Genomic DNA, 5,876 nt, shown 5'->3' on the forward strand with positions numbered 1-5,876 from the left:
TTCCAGCACAAATAATCTGGTTGTGTGCTGTAGATGGTGTTTTAAAATGCTAAACAATCAAACCTTAATTTGTATATTAATAATGCTATATCTCTGAACTCACAATTGCTTAAAATTGTTCATCCCTCAGATACTATTAATTCTCAAATTTACAATTGCTTATACATATTTCTAGTTAATAAATAAATTATACACATGTGACTCTTAATAACTAGAATCTAGCATACACACACACACCAATAATAATAATTATTATTACTAACAACCAGATTTTGTTCCTCCAGTATGTCTCCATTAGTGTCAAGCAAGAAACTGCTAAAATTAAGGGGCATTTGAGGATAGTACAGAAACACAATACACAGTAGAAACTTTTAAAATATATAAACACATGAAGACAATAAAAAAGAAATCACCAAATAATGGGGAGACAGAGTCCCAATTGGCCGTCTCTTATCACCAAATGAAGATCCCAATACTGAGATTGGGTTACATATAATTAAGCTGTTGGCCAAAGGCATCCCAAGTGAAGCCAAAAGCAACCCTGGCTGTTGCCAAAACTATAGGTTTACTTCCGTACACTGTCAACAAGGTCCCATTAGTGAAGCCAACACCTATACTCAGGGCACATCTCATAGTCAGGCACAGTCATACAATGGACTCAACATGGTTTTGTGGTTGTGTGTGTGTTTATCTGGTTACTGTTTGGTAGATTTGCATGGTGGGTTAATTCATTTTCTTGGCTTTGCACTTTTTGTTGTTATATTGTGCTTTTGTTCGATTTTGTTTGTTTGTTTGTTTTGTTATTTGTTTTTGAGAAACAAACTTGAGTAAGGGAGAGAGTGTATCCGGAAGGTCTTTGGAGAAGGGAAGAATATGATCAAAATATATTTAAAATTTGTTTACATAACATAAATTTGATAAAATAAGTAGATATAAATCACTTTTCCAGATGAGGGAATATAGCCTTGTCATGAATATGAAGAAAAGAATTCCCCTAAATGGCAGTTGCAGAGCAGAGGTGTCTGTCTGTCATCTAAAGGGAGAGATGAGGGAAAACAAGAAATCAGTGTGGGGATGGTGAAGGATTGAAAGCAAGCAAGGATGTTTCGCTTTCCCTAGAAGCCTTGTTTGCCCAGAGTGCCTGTACCACTCATGCTGGAAAGCATATTTCCTGCTTTTTACGGGATAGGCTGACACTAAGAATTGATCCATTCCCTTTTCAAGCCCTCCTGATGTAGATTATTCATAGCACATTATATATAAAAGGTTTTAAAATAAACATAAGGAAGTAAAACTATGGCACTAATAAAATAGAATATATAAAAAGGACATAATTTTGTAGAGCAGCTAGACATACAGGTACAGGGATATACTATAGACAGCATGCACAGAAAAGTAAAGTCTGACAGCTTCAGCATCATGTATAAGTCATCACACGGCAATCAAGAGACTTTCAGAAACATTCATGTAGTAAATTAGTTCAACTTGATAATACCAAGATCAACTTATTTGATCTCAGGATAAAATAGTTTATTTCACTTTTGATATATAGCAACCTCTTATTCTGCTTTCTGATGGGATATGAGGTAGCCAGCTGCTTCTAGATCCTGCTCTGTGTACTGCTCAATCATGATGTACAATACTCTTAAACTGTGAAATAGAATACAACCTTGATTCTATTTAGGATACTACATCACAAGAACATAAAAGTAACTGATACACATATTAAAAATGAGCAGACTTACTGTGGTGGTTTGGGCAAGAATGACCACCATAAGCTTGTATGTTTGACTGTTAGTGGAACCATTTGGAAATAATTAGGAGGTGTGGAATGTGTGCAGCCATACTGAAGGAGGTGTGTCACTGATTTCAAAGAACCATGTCCTGCTAAATCAATCAATCCCTATCTCTCTATATATATCTGTGTATCTCTATCTCTCATCTATCTGTCCAAAGTCAAAAAACCTGGTAGATAACGTTTTGCGATTTTCTCACCAAAGCCAGAAAGCCTGTCAAACAAATTCTAAGAAGAAAAACTAACTACAATAGCTCTCTGCTAGCTTATCTCTTGCAGACAAAAAAAAAAAAAAAAAAAAAAAAAAAAAAAATCAGCCTTTACCAGCCTTTTATTTACTTACCAATTCAATCATTTACCTTAGGTTTCCTTTTGATTATTCCATGAATCAACATTTTATAATCGTAGCCCCTTGATTCTTAGAAAAAAACCCAGCAAGTATATATATATTTTTAAACACAGCAATCAATTCAGAGATCTGGCTGCCTTTATAAATACAGACAGTAAGCTAGCTGGTTGGGATCTGGCTCTGACATCATCATTCCCATTCCTCCTGGGCCTAAACTAGCTCTGTCCCAGGCTGACCTTGAACTCAGAAATCAGCCTGCCTTTGTAAGCTCTTATAATAAATGTAGCTGGGTAGCATCTTGCCCTGTGATCACAACTCACTAAATTTCATTATATCCTTCTTTAGTATCTTTCTGACAAGCTGGATCATAGTGCACCTATCTCGGTTCTTTTAGGTCTGTTAAGTCCCTCATATAATTGATATTGCTTCCTTATATTTTGCATAGCCGAGAGATTGTGTTTTCAGAAGTCTTTCCCACAGTCTTAAGGTCGGTCCTGAATGTCCCAGTGTTTACCATTTTGCTGAAGTACACCCTTGCCTCCCAGACTCAGGATTCATGATGCTTCTAATTATCATAGAGTCATTAACCTTGGTGGGAGAACATTTCTGGAAAGAGGGATACAAAGTAAATTGTGTACATTATTATACAAATAAGCACCATGCCCACAGCAACTGCCAGCACTCATGGAGGCCCATATCCTGTTGGCGCTGCTCCAGGGGTGAGAAACCATGTCACACTGTCCCTTTCAGGCCATAACTCAGCAAATCTCTGTTATTCCAGGAACTTCTGCTTCTGCCAGTGTGCCAATGGTGTCCCCATTATGCAACAAAACATCAGTGGGAAAGAAGTAAGTGGTGGAGGTTGATTTTGACTCTTGGTTACAGAGAATTCAGCTCTAACTTGGTCTTGTTGGACTTTTTTCTGGTTTGTTTATTAATTTTCTTCTGTTTTTTTAGTTCTTTTATTTCTCTTGATGATACTGACCCCTTTCTCTACTCCTCCTTGTCATTCCTACCCATCTTGAAGAATTTCCACCAACATTAACCTCAGTGAACTACTCCTTTTGCCTCCTCTTAGGACAACCTCCTGCTCATGTGTGCATAGGATATAAGAACATCCATGAGTACCCATGCAGAGGCTATAGAGTGCCTTCCTCTATTCTCCGCCTTAGCTTCTGAAACAGTATCATCTAGTCAATTTGAAGCCTTCCTGTTTCAGCTAGATGGACTGGCCAGCAAGACAGATCTCTCTGTCCCCCCACAATGGGGTACAGGTTGATACAGCCATAGCCTGGTTTTATATGTGTTCTAGGGATTTGAACTCTAGTCCTCTTGTTTTTAGAGTAAGTGTTTTTGCACACCGAGCCAGCTCAGCATCCTATTTGGCTCCCTGCTGTGCACTAGGCCTGAAGTAACATAGCCCATCATGATAATATGTGGCAAAGACGATTCGGTGAATTTATTGTTGTCAGGAAGCAAAAAAAGAAGAAAGGGCCAGAATTTTAATATCCTCATAGAAAACAATCCCCAGTGACCTAACTTCTCAACACACACACCATACCTTAACATTCTTCCCACCTCTCAGTAACCCACAAACTGACAACCTTAACACATGGGCCTGTGCAGACATTTCAAATCCAAACTGAGCACCATGAAAAGGAATTTCCAAGTTGATTAATTAATTAATCAAAATTGACTCTATCTAGCTCCATTTAGAGCCAGAAGTTTTCCTTAAAGTATGAGTTATATATTTAAATAACATATTTATTTTCTAACATGTAATAATATAATGATGCATTTAGAATATGAACTTAGCAAAAGAATCTCAAATTTATACCTCATAGAAAGTTTTTGTTTGGGTATGCTATAAACCAAAGGACTTTCTAAAAAAAAAAAAAAAAATCTTCATTTGTCCCATTCTGGTTTTGTTAAGTGGAATTTCTAGCAAAAAAAAAAAAAAGTCATATGTACAGTTTATTGAGTTAATTGTATTTATTTGAAAAGCAAATTAGGATGTCCAGACAAAATGCCAGGTGAGATATAGTTAGCTCAGGAAACAGCTACAAGCAACATAAGCACCATTAGGCTAGTGAAAGAAGATGTACAATTCATAGTGTAAAACAGTTCACACTCACTGAGTTTCCCATGTGCAAACAAAACGTGTAACAGACTCCAACTCCAAATGGGGAATGATCTAGAAGAAATTGAGAAAAGGCCAAAATCTAAAACTGTCAAACAAACTGAGATGTGAACATCAGAATAAAACTCAGGAGATTTAATATCATTTCCAGGTTTGGGGAATAATATATTCAACTCTCTTTATAGTGACAAATACAAATAGTTTCTGGAAGTAGACTTCTTCACTTGCCCAATTTATCAAATAAGAACATTTTATAAGTAAATGAGACATTATTGATTTATGAACTTTAGCTTCAGCAGATAATAAATAACAATTGAGAGTTCTTTCAATACATAAACTTTGACATATTACTTCACTTTAGCTAGTTCAAAAGTGAGAATCTCATTTACTTATAAAAGTAAAATATAAAACCCTCCTTGATGCTGTGAAGTCTTCTGAAGTGGAGCAGAAAGAGTCTTCCCTGGTCAGAACTACTGCATAGTGGATAAACTAATTAATGACACAGAATACAGGGGTCACATATTTGTGACTGGGTAAAAAACATAACATTTAAAATTAACCTGGAAAGAAGAAGTTAATAAATAAATGAGCTTCGACTTAATGGTCTAAGTATATTTTAATTGCATTCTTTTTCATGCTGGATCCAAATCAAAATTTATAGAACATAGACTTGAACCACTGAAAAGAGAAAGCTTGGGCCCCAAACATGCTGGAGATATAAGTCCTGTAGAGCTGATGGTGGCCCTAAGGGAGCCTATGCTTCAATTTAGAAGTAATTGTAGAGAACAGTAAATACAGGTGAAAACTGCCCTGTGAGAAGACTCACAAGGCACCATGAAATGATGTGGACATGAGCATCAGTCCAGTAGACATTCAAGGATTCATCCAAGAAGTTCTGTCTTCTCAAACCAGGAAAGAGAGTTGGCATTAGCCACTAGGATTGTTGTTTGTTTGTTTGTTTGTTTGTTTGTTTCCTAACCTACTTTTGTTCCATGTGATGGTACACTTCTATATATGGTGTACTAGTGCAAGAAGCCACAGCTAGATTTCATGGACATAGTGTACCACCAAGATATCCATGCATTTAGAAATTGATAAAATCCTGTCATCTTCATGGCAGAAGGGATATGACAAACTTGTACTCCAGTTTACAAACACTTAATGATGTAGAAATCCCTATCTTGTAAGATATCAAGATAGTCTGGGCAACAAGACTCATTTTGTTCAGGACTGCAAAGCAATAGAAGCAACAGTCTTTTACTCTACCACTCTGAAGGTCTTGGCTGACTGTTCTGCATTGTGGTAGCTAATAAAAATGGCAGCTGTCATGTTAGTTGACTTTGGTGACCTGATGTATCCTCAGCCAGCAGGATCTTCAGCTCCTACCAGATCTCCTCTTCTTGCTTCAATGACGGGGCCAAATGTGTGTGTGTGTGTGTGTGTGTGTGTGTGTGTGTGTGTGTGTGTATCAAGGAACTCCAGCTTCTACAAGTCACTCACCAGTGCTGTTGGCCTGAAATGAGAAGAGGCTAATGTAGAATAAAACTTGTCTGCATATGCTCCAGTTTGGTCTTGCTATCCTCCATTTTATG

This window comes from Mus caroli, chromosome 3 (assembly GCF_900094665.2).
Source record: "Mus caroli chromosome 3, CAROLI_EIJ_v1.1, whole genome shotgun sequence".
Taxonomy (NCBI): domain Eukaryota; kingdom Metazoa; phylum Chordata; class Mammalia; order Rodentia; family Muridae; genus Mus; species Mus caroli.